At 50.0% G+C, this 15,047-nt stretch overlaps 1 pseudogene; it reads left to right on the top strand.

The window, feature by feature from the left end:
• Window positions 1-13,346: 13,346 nt before the first annotated feature.
• Window positions 13,347-14,342, top strand: LOC127327640 (chlorophyll a-b binding protein 2, chloroplastic-like; annotated as a pseudogene).
• Window positions 14,343-15,047: the final 705 nt, after the last annotated feature.

Below are 15,047 nucleotides of genomic sequence, written 5' to 3'. Positions count from 1 at the left end.
AATACTTCTCGTGCATCCAAACCTTAACCCAAACCTATGCCATTTGTGTCCACCATATCTACCTACTACATGGTATTTTCTGTCATTCCAAGTAAATACTTCGTGTGCTACCTTTAAATAATTCAAAATTTACTATCTCTTATTTGTGTCAATGTTTTATAGCTCATGAGGAAGTATGTGGTGTTTTATCTTTTAATCTTGTTGGGCAACTTTCACCAATGGACTAGTGGCTTCATCCGCTTATCCAATAATTTTGCAAAAAGAGCTGGCAATGGGATTCCCAGTCCCAAATTAATTAACCTAAATAGACACTCCTCCATGGTATGTGATTGATGGACGGCACCCGAAGGATTCGGTTAGCCATGGCTTGTGTAAGCAAAGGTTGGGGGGGGGGGTGTCATCATAATAAAACTAAAATAAAAAGGCACTCCTTCATGGTATGAGATTGTTGGCAGGCACCCGAGGATTCGGTTAGCCATGGTTTGTGAAAGAAAGGTTGGAAGGAGTGCCACACAAAAATAAAAATAAAATGGGAGCCGCTCTTTGAATGTTGTCTGGCAAGGGGGTTAGAGTACCCGCTACCAGTCGTTGACAACAACAAACACCTCTCAAAATGTTACTTTTATTCTCTTTATATGATTTCAAAACTGAAAAAGCTCTAGCACATGATTTAATCCCTGCTTCCCTCTGCGAAGGGCCTGTCTTTTACTTTATGTTGAGTCAGTAAACCTATTTCCCTCCATCTCAAGCAAGCATTTGAGTAGTTGTAATCAAACCATTATATTATGATTTGCTTCATCATGTCTTTTATTCTTCCTTGTTCAGTACAAGTTTTATCTGAATGAATATAGCTTTGCAAGTTATCAATGATCATGAGGAGACTATTATGATTGAGTATGCAAGTTGTGTCATATAAACTTTAACATTAGAACGCTGCTCAATGAGATAAGTATAATCTGTTAATTGTTCTCTGACCAAGAACGAAGTTTGCCATCACCAACTATGATTTCTTATGCACCTTTATTTGTGATTACCTTATACTTGTTTCAAGTTGAGTTATATGGGGAAGTTGTTTACTAGAATGTCTTGTGTGAATGAATATGATGCTTCTTGTCCGTATTTTATTGATCGACTCTTCACTCCATAAACATGTGGTCCTGTTTACTGAGTTCAGTTTCGCTTGGGGACAAGCGAAGTCTAAGCTTGGGGGGAGTTGATACGTCCAATTTGCATCACTATTTTGTATCATAATTTGCTGTTATTCATTGATATATTTCATATTTGGACATAATACTTATGTTATTTCATCTATTTTGCATGTTTCATGATTATTGGAGGATCGAGCACCGGAGCCAGGATTCTGCTGGAAAAAGCACCGTCAGAACGCAATATTTCGGAAGATCAACTGTTGAAGGAAATTATACCAAAAATCCTATTTTTCCAGATGACGAAGGAAGCCAGAAGGGGGAGCCGAGGGGACCCAAGGTGGGCCCAGACCATAGGCCGGCGCGGCCCATGGCCTGGCCGCGCCGCCTGGTGAGGAGGGGGGCCCACAGCCCCTCTCGCCTCCTTTTCTTCGCGAAATCCTTCGTTCCGAAGACCTAAGCCACAGAGGGTACCTAGCGAAGAGTTACAGCCGCCTCTACGGGGCGGAGAACACCAGAGAGAAAAGAGCTCTCCGGCGGGCTGAGATCCGCCGGGGAAATTCCCTCCGGGAGGGGGAAATCGACGCCATCGTCACCGTCATCGAGCTGGACATCATCTCCATCACCATCATCATCATCTCCACCATCATCACCGCCGTCTCCACCGCTGGACATCGTCACCGCCGTAGCAATTTGGGTTTGATCTTGATTGTTTGATAGGGGAAACTCTCCCGGTATTGATTTCTACTTGTTATTGATGCTATTGAGTGAAACCGTTGAACCAAGGTTTATGTTCAGATTGTTATTTGTCATCATATCACCTCTGATCATGTTCCATATGATGTCTCGTGAGTAGTTCGTTTAGTTCTTGAGGACATGGGTGAAGTCTAAATGTTAGTAGTGAATTATGGTTGAGTAATATTCAATGTTATGATATTTAAGTTGTGGTGTTATTCTTCTAGTGGTGTCGTGTGAACGTCGACTACACGACACTTCACCTTTATGGGCCTAGGGGAATGCATCGTGTACTCGTTTGCCAATTGCGGGGTTGCCGGAGTGACAGAAACCTAAGCCCCCGTTGGTATATCGATGCAGGAGGGATAGCAGGATCTCAGAGTTTAAGGCTGTGGTTAGATTTATCTTAATTACTTTCTTGTAGTTGCGGATGCTTGCAAGGGGTATAATCACAAGTATGTATTAGTCTTAGGAAGGGCGGTACATTAGCACAGGTTCACCCACACAACACTTATCAAAACAATGAAGATTAATTAGCCGTATGTAGCGAAAGCACTAGACTAAAATCCCGTGTGTCCTCGAGAACGTTTGGTCATTATAAGTAAACAAACCGGCTTGTCCTTTGTGCTAAAAAGGATTGGGCCACTTGCTGCAATTGTTACTCTCGCACTTTATTTAATCGTACTTTATTTATCTGTTACATCAAAACCCACTGAATACTTGTCTGTGAGCATTTACAGTGAATCCTTCATCGAAACTGCTTGTCAACACCTTCTGCTCCTCGTTGGGTTCGACACTCTTATTTATCGAAGATACTACGATACACCCCCTATACTTGTGGGTCATCAGATTGCGAGGTATGGTATAATAGGCATCTGGACTTAAGAATCCGGGTGTTGACAGTTATACAAGAGACTTACTAGGGACTCATTGTTGTTCACATAACACTCATGTATCAATGTTTCGGTTAATACAATTATAGCATGGTATGCAAACATTTATCATAAACAAAAAGATATATAATAACCATTTTATTATTGCCTCTTGGGCATATCTCCAACACTTATATACTTGACTAGACTGAGAGAAAAACTAGATCAAAACCTACCGAATCAACAACGACAACAAACATAACTCAATCTAGTCCGGCTCTCTAGGTGTATGTAGCATGTCATTATCCTCACAACACCATGCTGTGGCCCAACTATCCGCTCTTGGAGTATACAACAATTGATCGGCAAAATTCGCTTATCAGTTTCCTAAAATTGAACATCTATCTATCTATCTATTATATACTAAAAGCAAAATACGGATGTTTAAAATAGAGACACCACATTAATCCACATCATTAGTATTATTTTAGCTGTTAGATCTATAATTTTAATGGTCAAGATTTAAAGATTTTATGTAACATATATAACACATATTTTATGACACACACGAAATGTCATGTCTGACACGTACACGGAAGGAAAAAAAAGGAAACGGTACATATAGAGATGTGATAAAAACGTATGACAATAGGACTCTGATTCACATATAAAAGAGAGTCAATTGATTCCGATTAAAAAAACCTAAACGGGCCTCTACTCTATGAGCATAGATGAAAGCCAAAAGACAATAGGGAACGGATCCCTTACAAATAAACCAGAGTTCCTTTAAAAAATAAATGTACACTGCTATCTATAAAGAAACCCCATAAAAATAGGCCAGTTAGTTTAGGAAAAAAAACCTCCATCCTAAAATGCAAGATGTCTAAGGATTAGGTAAAATTCAAATATTACTAAATTGACCAAATGTTTACATCTACAATATCAAATGTACATATAAAGATAATATATTTTGTGGTGAATCTATTGATATTTATTTAGTATTGTAAATGTTCATATTTTTATGTATAAACTTGGTCAAACTTTAAAAATAGTGACTTTTGACTAATCCTTAGAGACCTTACATTTTGGGATGAAGGGAGTACATTATTTAGCTATCTAGGCTCCTAGAGATAATACGTTCATTCAAGAAGCAATAGACAGATATATCATGGAGATGTCGTTAATCTACGTCATCTTAACTATTTTTTATTGTTAGAACTAAAATCTATAGTTGTGATTTAATGAAAATTATTTGTTGTGAAAACGAGTGTTTGGGACATATTATATTAAAAAGTACCGAGAATAGAGGTTTCCCTCCAGTCGAAAAAATCATGGAATGCAGAAGGGAGCAGCAGATGATTCCGAGAATAGAAGAGTCGACAGATAAATTCTCTATGCGACAAAAAAACGAACTAGCGATGTTGACTATGCCACCATAGTGCTTTACGGATCGATCGGAGGAGAAAACAGAAAAGTCGGCACATCTTATAAAGATAGGGCCCACCCTGAGTTACTTTATTAAACCACCCAATTACACTCCTCACTTGAGTTATTTTATTTTATAAGATCAGCAGAATTTTTTTTCTAATCTAGGTAATCCTAAAGATCAATCTATAATAAATATCATGTGCTCTATTTGAGCTCCACATGCCTGCATGGTTTGAACTACTCTCTTTATTTTTATTTAGTTTGTTGTTTCATCTATCATGTCAAATCTATGGTAATAAAATAATCATAAAATATATTTTTATGTTATATGATTTTAGTATGATGGATGTTGCTATATTTTTTGGACAAGCTTTGCAAACTTTAACTCTAACTAAATTTAGAATGCAGCGTAAATAAAAAATGGGGATATAATGTTTTGATCGGTTGATTTCCTGATAGTGGCAAATATTGCGCTCATGTGAATTTACTTTGTTGTTCCATCTATCATATAAATTCTATGGTAACAAAATAACCACAAAATATATTTTTACGTATATGATTTTAGTATGATGGATGTTGACATTTATTCCGATATTTTTGGACAAGCTTTCAGTACAAGAAAAGTTCAAATAGACAACGTCCCAAAATCGTCCACTAAGGGCCATTTTTCGTCGCCTATGGGCCTAATCCGACGATATGGGTTCTGTGGTCCAAACTGCGTCAGGAAAAGTCCTACCACGTTTTTGTCGGTCCGTCGCGTTCGGGCGCCCTTCCGCCACGGAAAATCGGACCGTTGCAGATGTGTTCCCGGGAGCCCGTTGACTGCTGACGTCATGCAAACTGACACGTGGCAGACGCCGTTAACTGGCAGTTAACGGCGTTAACCGGAAGAAACCCCGTGGTAGATGGTAGGCCCACACGAGGCTTGCCACACCTTAAACGGGCCGGCCCATTTAGTTTCCGTACCGGGCCAGCTGACTTAGTTTGACTGGTCAACTAAATAGCTGGGCTGGTCCATTAGTTACGTGGGTCTGGCCTAACCTCTAAGGTTGACTGGTCAAAAATTAAATGGGCCGGCCCACTAAGCATGTGGGCCGGGCCGAATGCACTCGTTAATTATACAACAGTTGCTCCAGACAATTTGTACAATTTGTATTTTGTTTATAGGCTTGCGCTAATGCCAGAGAATAACCCGCATAAAGAAAATTAGAAACAATTGGTGCATCGAAGTACTCCCTCCGTTCTGAAATAGTCTACATTCTAGCCTCAAAATTTGTTCTGAAATACTCTACATTCTAGGTTTTAGTTAACAACAACACTGAAAACGAAGTGATTTTGCTCACTTTATTGGTTGTTGTTATTTTCAATGTAGCTTGGATTGGTTATTCGCATATCTAAGTAGTACCAATAAATGCAATACTAGTTTGTCTTATTTTTTCTAGAATGTAGACTAAATCAGAACGGAGGGAGTACACATTAGCACCAACAACGTCACCTCTCTCCTCAGCATGTGAAGAAAGAGCCGATAAGCCCCTTGTTAGAGTAAAAGGTTTGAATCGGGGAACCAGCGTTTTGGCTCACGGTGTAAACGCTCCCATTACGTCAAACATATTTTGAAGTTATTAAAATATTTTTTGGTTTTGAGAATGTATATGTTTGTGACTTTTACATGCGGTGGAACATTTTGTGAAGAAAATATATTTGTAGCAGTATTGTAGGCAAAGAAACAAAAAAAATTCTTGTGACATCATTTTGTGGCACTAATTTTTTTACATAGAGCACCAAGAAAATATCTTTTTTATAAAACTTTATATGTGTGCTTTGGGTATGTAGATGTACACTCGGGATTTTTAATTTTTCAACTCTTTTGACATTTTAAAATGTGTTTTTCCACAATTGGAGCATTTAGTCCTCCGAGTCAAAGTGGATTTCCGTTGAATCGGACACTATATTCTACCGAAATCATACTGACCATTGACATCCTCTCGGCTATCTTACATGAAACCCAGCTTAAGCATATTTTTCTCAACAGCAAAAAACCCATCCTTCCTACATGGTTATGCGCTTTGTGCATATCCAGTTAGGCAGCAAATGAGCGAGAGCGGAAGCCCGCGCCCCGCGCCGCCACTGGCGCCGGCCACCCGCTCGCCCAGCACGTCTGCCGGCCCCCAGGTTCTCCGCGGCATGGCTGCGGCGGGTCGTCCGGACCGTGACTCCGAGGTGGTCGCGGCCTCCCTCGCTGGATCTGCTGGTCCGTTCGCGGCCCCGCCCAAGTCCGTCCTTCGATCCGGTAGATCCAGCTCGTCCCCGCCCCTGCTACCTGCTGCTGCTCCGGCCGCAGTGCTCAACGGATCTCGACCGCGTCTTCAGTCCATCGTGGTTTGCGACGCTCCTGCGGCGGTCAATGCCTCGCTCGAACAAAACCCCCATCCTTGGGAGGTGGTTCTCCCGAGGCGCGGCCGGCGTGGGCGCTCCCCTCCTCTTCCGGCTGAGCGGCGTCCCATACCTGCTGCCCCACCTCGCCGCTCGGACGCCGTGGTCGATCCGGCGCGCTCGGCCTTTTTAAGGCGCTTCCGTGGCCGCTGTCTTCGATGCCTGAGCAAGAAACACCGGCGAGCGGCTTGCAGAGATCCCACCCGCTGCATCGACTGCTGGGCCTGGGGACATACCTCCGGCCGCCGCTGCCCGCTCTTCCGCAAGGTTACCCCTCCTCCTCGCGGGCCGGTGCACGAGCGGCTTCGCTTCCCCGCGCCGCCGCCGGTCATGGATCGGCTCATCTCCTCCAAGCCCGCTCCTCGCCGCACATCGCCTCCGTCCAGCCACTCCATCATCATCGCCTCCCGAGCCATGGAGCAGCAGATCTTCAACTTGCGTAGCCGAGGCGTCCTCGTCAAAAGGCAACGGAGGCACGCCACTGCGCCAATCCCCACTTGGTGGGGCAGGCGCTGGAGAAGGAGCTCCGCCTGCCTCCGCACCAGCTGCGGGTCACCCACCACCACCCGGAGGACTTCTTTGTCCTGTTCGACATCCCTTCCCACCGCGACCGCGCCATTGCCATGGGCCGCCTGCACGTCGACGGCTCCACCTTCCTCCTCCAGGCTTGGCGTGAATCCGACCATGCCGTCCACCTGACCTACAACCTTCACGTTCGCATCTGCATCGAGCGGATGCCGATGCACATGTGGAATAGGGAGGGGGCGCAGGAGGTGCTGGGAAACCACGTCCTCGTCGATCGCCTCGACAGCCGCACTTACTCGCAGGACAACACGGAGCTTTTCAGCTGCTGGGTGTGGTGTCGCAACATTGACCGCATCCCAGGGCATCACGGGTTCTCTGTCTTTCCGCAGGATGCAGGCCGTATCGTGGAGATGAACGGCTACTCGCCGCCGCGCCGGGAGGTGGCGCCGCCGCCGGAGTGTCTTCGCTACGACGCGCTCATCCACATCGACCTCGTTGAGGACTGGACTGTGCGCGAGGCGCGCACACCCCCCTCGGGCCAGAGCGGGGTCCCTTCGTCCACTTCGTCGGATGAACCTCCCTATCCGGCAGTCCAGCCCTACACCTGGCGCTTTGGGGTGCCGGACGGCGAGGAGCGGGGCTCCGGCGGTCGCCGCATGGACGGATGCCGCTACTTCCCCACCTATCAGCGCCGCGAGGACGAGGGAGACTCCTCTGGTCAGCGCCGGAACTGGCGCGACGTCGCCGCTGCCCCCGCTCAGCCCAGGGGCCAGGTCTCCTCCTCCTCTGGGCGTGACGGCGCTCGCCAGCGGAGTCGCTCGCCGACAAGCCACCGTCAGCGAGCTGCTTCACTCCCCTCACCAACGGTCAACGTCATGCGCGGCTCCGATGAAGTGCTCCCGCCCCCGCCCCCGCTTCCCACGACGGGGCCCCTGCCGCTGTGCCTCTTTGAGACGGCCGCGGAGGCGCCGGCACTGCCGGCAAAGGAGCCAACTCCTGTGCCGAGCAATGCTCCCACGACGGCGACGCCAGGCCACGTGGCCTTCGACCCTCTGATCGACTTGGTTGCCCCGGCGCACCACGTCGACATGGAATGGGGCCCGGTTGGGGTCGACCCGATGTGCTTGGAGCTGGAAGCGGCATGCGCTGCAACCATCTGCCAGCCCCTCTCCTTCACGAGCAGCCCCTCGACCATGCCTGACCTGCCAATGGTGCCACATCCGTGGGCGACGGCGGACTTTGGCGTGGCTCCTGCAGAGGATGCGGTGCAGGTCTCTGTTGTAGCCTCCCAGGTCGATGACATGCGGCTGGCGGGCGAGCCAGCTTATGAAGAAGAGGTGCAGCGGGAGCCAGCTGAAGACTTCCTGCAGATGCTGTTCAAAGTGCCGCCGACGGCGATCCTGGGGATCTCCCCCCTAAACCCTGCGTCTCCGGCGCAGGCAGCTGCCACCCCCAAGCGAAGTCTGCGCCAAGCGAACACGGCAAGCTCCATCCCGGTGGCGCAGCGGGCCACATTGCGCCTGGCCAAGGAGATGAACGTGATCTCTGGAGACGGGCGCCGCGTCGAGGAGGCGGCGGCAGGGCTCGTCGAGCGGTTCAAGGAGCCTCTCTCGGAGGTTGACATCGACGGCCTGGCTATCCTGACTCGTGTCGACCGCGACGCGGTGCACCGTGCCGCCCAGCAGGCCGTCGCGGGCAGAGCCGCCGCGCTGGCGAATTAGTTTCTCAATGTTTAGCAGCCTAGTCGTATCGCAGCAGCCACCAGGCTTCACTTGGTGTTTTTCTTTCTTGTTTGGGTTGATGTGGTTCGTCCTTCTCCGGGACGGCTTGTTTGAGGCTGATCAGCTGGGTGCCGTCCCACCCACATGTATGCTCCGGGTGTGTCCTCTTCGCAATGAATTGCTTGCTGCTGCTACATCCCTGTCCCTTGCGCCCTCTGCTACTTCGACGACTTCGGCTGCGTTCGCTTTGTTTCCACGATGAGTGAAGCAATCTGTCCCATCTTGTCCTGGAACCCGAGGGGCCTCAACATGCCGGCGCGTCGCACTGCGGTGGCCGAGCTCGCCGCCGCGGCAAAGACGTCGATCCTGTGTCTCCAGGAAACGAAGCTCGCGCACATTGATAGGTCGTTAGCTATCGAGATCGCGGGCGTCTCGCGACAGGACTTCGTCTTCCTCCCTGCGGAGGAAACCCGTGGTGGTATCGCTATTTTCTGGGACACTGCAGTAGTCTCGCTGACCAACTCCCATAACCGCAACCACTCCGTCACGGCGACGGTCACGATGAACTCTTCTGGCTCCTCCTTCCTGTTCACGGTCGTCTACGGCCCCTCCGTCGATGTAGATAAGCCCGCCTTTCTGCAGGAGTTGGCCGCGATCCGGCCTCCGGTGGGCACGCCTTGGCTCATTGTCGGGGACTTTAACCTCATATATGAGGCGAGGGACAAAAGCAACACCAATTTCTGCCATCGACTCATGGGTCAGTTTCGGGCCGCCATTGATGCTTCCGAGCTCATGGAGCTCCGCTGCTCCAATCGCCGCTTCTCTTGGTCTAACGAGCGTGCTGACCCGACGCTGGTCTACCTCGACCGTTTCTTCTACAACGTCGCCTGGGACGCGCTTTTCTCACTAAGCACGGTACAAGCCCTCTCGTCGTCACACTCTGATCACTGCCCACTCCTTCTTTCCTGCATCTGCGCGCCGCCAAGGAAACCGCGCTTCAGGTTCGAGAACTTCTGGACGCACCAGGAGGGGTTCGCCGATGTGGTTAAATCGGCTTGGTCCGCAGACATGCGTTCGTCCAATCCTCTCACTCGCCTTCGAGTCAAGCTAGGTAGAACGGCTCGTGCTCTGCGGGCGTGGAGCAAAGGGAAGTTCGGCGATGTCAGATTTCAACTACACCTGGCCAACGAAGTCATCCTGCGGCTGGACGTGGCGCAGGAGAGCAGGAATCTCTCCGATCTTGAATTCCACTTCCGCAAAACCCTCAAAGTGAGGGTGCTGGGCCTTGCCGCAATCGAGAGGTCAAGACGACGCCAAGCTTCTAGGATCACATGGCTCCGGGAAGGGGATGCAAACACACGCTTTTTTCACGTCAAGATCAACTCCAGGCGGCGCAAGAACTTCATCCCAGCTCTAACAACGGACGCTACCATCGCCACCACACACAAAGACAAGGAAGAAGCTCTGTTCGTGCACTTCAATGCAGTTCTGGGTACCTCGGTTCCTCGAGAACGCTCGCTGAATTGGGAGGCGCTGGACCTACCCACCTTGCCTGACGCCGGCCTCGACAACCCTTTCACGGCCAAGGAAGTTTGGGAAGCCATCAAGGACTCCCCGGCCGAGAAAGCCCCAGGCCCCGACGGGTTTAACGGCTTCTTCTATCGACGATGCTGGGGAATCATCAGGCCAGATATCATGGCCGTCTTTCAACATCTGTTCCATCTCGCCGGCGGCGATTTCGCTTCTCTCAACCGTGCTTTTGTATGCTTGCTCCCCAAGACTGCTGGTGCGTCGCGAATCGGCGACTTCAGGCCGATTAGTTTGATTCACTCCGTCGCCAAACTCTTCGCCAAGGTTCTCGCCCGGCGTCTGTCACCGGTGATGGGTGCGATGGTTTCTCCTGCTCAAAGTGCCTTTCTGAAAAACCGAACCTTGCACGACAACTACCTCTACGTCAGAAATACCGCCAGAACTCTTCACCGTCGCAAACGGCCTTCGCTCCTCATCAAACTGGATTTCGCAAAGGCTTTTCATTCGGTTTCATGGGAATATCTCCTAGAGCTGTTGCAGCGCCTGGGATTCTCATCTCGCTGGCGGGACTGGCTTTCCTTGCTCCTCTCCTCGGCGGCCTCAGAGATCATCCTCAACGGCACAAACGGCAGGTCCATACGGCACCGTCGTGGGCTTCGGCAGGGCGACCCTCTGTCGCCCCTTCTCTTCATCCTGGCGCTAGACCCGCTGCAACGGATTCTTCAACTGGCTACAGAGGCCGGAACTCTGTCCACGCTCCCCATTCGGGAGGCCAAGCTCCGCACAAGCCTCTACGCAGACGACGCGGTGTTATTCCTGAACCCCGTGCGTGCCGAGGTGGAGGCCATCCTTCGGATTCTGCACGATTTTGGGCTTGCTACGGGCCTCCGCATCAACATCGCCAAGTGCTCCATCGCTCCGATCAGATGCAGCGAGGTCAACCTCGACGACGTCCTCGCTCCCTTCACCGGCGAGCGCGTCGCGTTCCCTATCCGCTACCTTGGCATGCCGCTGTGTCTCGGCCGGATGCGCCTGGTCCATCTTCAGCATGTCCTCGATCGGGCTCGATCGCACCTCGCCTCTTGGAAGGGGCGCTGGATTAATGCGGGTGGACGCAAAACCCTCGTCACTTCGGTCATCAGCACGCTCCCGATTTTCGCCATGACAGCGCTCAAACTCCCTCCAAAGTTTTTGAAGGAGTTCGACAAGATTCGTAGAAACTTCGTGTGGGACATTGAGGATGATACCAACGTAGGGGGTAAATGCAAGGTGCGGTGGAAGTCAGTTTGCTCGCCGCTGGACGTCGGCGGTCTCGGCGTGCCAAACCTGGAGTATTTTGGCCGCGCGCTACGGCTTCGCTGGCTGTGGCACGAGTGGAGCTTGCCGCCGCGGCCTTGGGTTGGCATGGTGACTCCCTGCGACGTGCACGACCTTGAGCTCTTCCATGAAGCCACGAGGGTTAGTTTAGGTGATGGGAGCCGGGCCATTTTCTGGCGATCTTCCTGGCTCGGAGACACGCCGCTTTGCATGCAATATCCCCGACTCTATGATAGATCAAGAAGAAAGAACAAGTCCGTCGCCAAGGCGCTCAACGACAACAGCTGGGTCCATGATATTCGTCGGAATTTTCCGCCGGAGATGCTCCCGGAGTTCATCTCCCTCTGGCGCACCCTGCAAACCGTAGTGCTGCGCCCACACACGCCGGACTCGATCAGATGGATTCTCACCACCGATGGTTGCTACTCCGCGGCGTCCGCCTACCGCCTCCACTTCGAGGGACAGATCCGTTCGATCGCCCCAGAGATGATCTGGTCAACGTGGGCACCGCCTAAATGCCGGGTCTTCGCATGGCTGTTGCTCCAAAACCGCCTTTGGTGCGCCGATCGCCTGCAACGCAGGCAGTGCCCAAATTCGTATTTCTGCCCCTTGTGCATCAGAAACCTGGAGACGTCGTGGCACTTGTTCTTTGAGTGCCCATTTACCAGGTCAATCTGAGCGTCGGTCGCCACTTGGACTCACTGCTCGGCGCTGGATCCGTCGATTTGGGGACACAACTCTTCCATGACGGATGTCTGGCAATCGATGATGGAGCATTGTCCTCCACCGGCCGTAAAAGGAGTCGCGTCCTCTTCATCCTCGTGTGCTGGGCGATTTGGAGCGAGCGAAACGCCAGGATCTTCCGTGGGAAATCATCGACACTGCGCACCATCATCTCGTGGATCCGTGACGAGGCAAGGGATTGGAGTTTCGCCAATGCCAAAGCTCTGAGACGGCTCATGTTCGAGCCTCCTTGAAGGATCGCACATCTGCCCCTCGATCTCCCCTCTTTTTATTTTCTCTCCCTTTTTCCAGATCATCCGGGGCGTAATTACGCCATCGAATAATCTTTGTAAAGTTGTTCCCCCTGCTTATCAATGAAAGCCAGAACCCTGGTTATTTCAAAAAAAAAAAAAAAAACTTAACAACTGGTAGTGCACTACTGTTTTCCCTTCATGGCAACATCTGCACTCCACTTACCCCTGAGCAGCAGCGTCTGTTTCAATGGGTATGCAGCTAACCATCACTGTGAGAACTGCATGTGTTACCACCAACTTGCATCAGAACTGGACGAATGTGGTTGGACATCTTCCGACGGCTAAAACTAGAACGGTAGAACCCCCACGTGAACGACCGCTACTTCCAGTGATATCATCGACAAGTGGAGTGACTACCCGTGATGTGCCATGATCTGAAGAAATCTGGAGAAAAAGCCCACAGCCACGAGAAAATCCATGGCGCCCAATCGCCCATCTCCACCGCGATCCTCAGTCGTAGCCACAACTATCACCTTCCGTTTGAGGCTCTCCCCGCGCCAACTGTCCGGGGTATCCACTCCACCTATAGCGTCCAAGCTTCAGATTTTTTTTGCTTCCTTTCATATCTTCCCTCAGTGTTTACATATCATTGTCCAATACTCCTCTCAAACCATCCTCAAACACACACAACCAGAGCCTCACTCTTGGACTAACACACCAGTCTCAGCTGAGCAATGGCGACCACCACGATGGCAGTCTCCTCCCCAGCCTTCGCCGGCAAGGCGGTAAAGAACCTTCCATCGTCCACCCTCTTCGGTGAGGCCCGCATCACGATGCGCAAGACCTCCGCCAAGGCCAAGCCGGTATCCTCCGGCAGCCCGTGTGGTACGGCTCCGACCGCGTACTCTACCTTGGCCCGCTCTCTGGCGAGCCCCCGAGCTACCTCACCGGTGAGTTCCCCGGCGACTACGGGTGGGACACCGCCGGGCTCTCGGCCGACCCAGAGACCTTCGCAAAGAACCGAGAGCTCGAGGTGATCCACTCCCGGTGGGCCATGCTCGGTGCACTCGGCTGTGTCTTCCCCGAGCTCCTCGCCCGCAATGGCGTCAAGTTCGGTGAGGCTGTCTGGTTCAAGGCCGGCTCCCAGATCTTCAGCGAGGGAGGCCTCGACTACCTCGGTAACCCTAGCCTGGTTCATGCACAGAGCATCCTTGCAATCTGGGCCGTCCAGGTCGTGCTGATGGGCGCCGTTGAGGGGTACCGCATTGCGGGAGGCCCACTTGGTGAGATTGTCGACCCTTTGTACCCTGGCGGCAGCTTCGACCCCCTTGGCTTGGCCGACGACCCCGAGGCATTCGCGGAGCTCAAGGTTAAGGAGCTCAAGAACGGCCGTCTTGCCATGTTCTCTATGTTTGGCTTCTTTGTTCAGGCTATCGTCACCGGCAAGGGCCCCCTCGAGAACCTGGCTGACCACCTGGCCGACCCCGTCAACAACAATGCCTGGGCATTTGCCACCAACTTCGTTCCCGGCAAGTAAGCCATATGTGTCTTGGAGACCATGCACACGATGAAGTGTGACCAACTGGTTTATTTTGTACTACCATACTGTAAATTACAAGGATGAATTCTATGGAAGCACAGTACTAGATTTGGAGGCAAGTTTTGTGATGTTACGGTGTCACAGATTATCGGCGGAGGCAGGAATAAATTTGAGGTGTGGCGGAGTCGACAAATGAAAAAATATAAGAATTCACTAGATAGTTATTACTTTTGTTCAACATGTACAATATACTTTTGTAATGCTAAACTAAAATATTGCATTAAAAATACCTCATTAAATATGTTAGACTGTATTTATACGTATAGCTTCTTGTATTGTATCTACCAACCTTGAAAAAACCGTCTACTAAAAATATCATTTTTAAACCCCATCAATCCCTTCCATAAGGGAGAATCTGTGAGTTTAGCTTGTACCTTAGATAAGGTCTTTTGTCTTAGATATTTATTATTTAGCAACTCTGACACCCCATCCTCATTTAGAAGTTTATAAAGTCAATTACTCAATAAACATCTATTTTTGAGTTCAAGAACCTCAATCCCTAAACCCCCTTGATATTTGGGTCGAAAGACAATATTCCATTTTGTTAGTCTATGCTTTCTTTTATTTTCATCAGATTGCCAAAAAAACCTAGACCTATAAAAATCCAACCTTTTCCTTACCCAATAGGTATCTCTAGAAAAGACAACATAAGCATAGGTAAGCCTGTTAAAACTGAATTGATAAGAACAAGTCTATCCCAATAGGACAGTAATTTGCCTTTCCAGCATCCCAATTTGCTCTCAAACTGAATTGATAAGAACAAG

Source organism: Lolium perenne, chromosome 1 (genome assembly GCF_019359855.2).
Source record: "Lolium perenne isolate Kyuss_39 chromosome 1, Kyuss_2.0, whole genome shotgun sequence".
NCBI classification, from domain to species: Eukaryota; Viridiplantae; Streptophyta; class Magnoliopsida; order Poales; family Poaceae; genus Lolium; species Lolium perenne.
The sequence above is the reverse complement of the archived record's forward strand: the minus strand, read 5'-3'. Positions and strand labels throughout refer to the sequence as shown.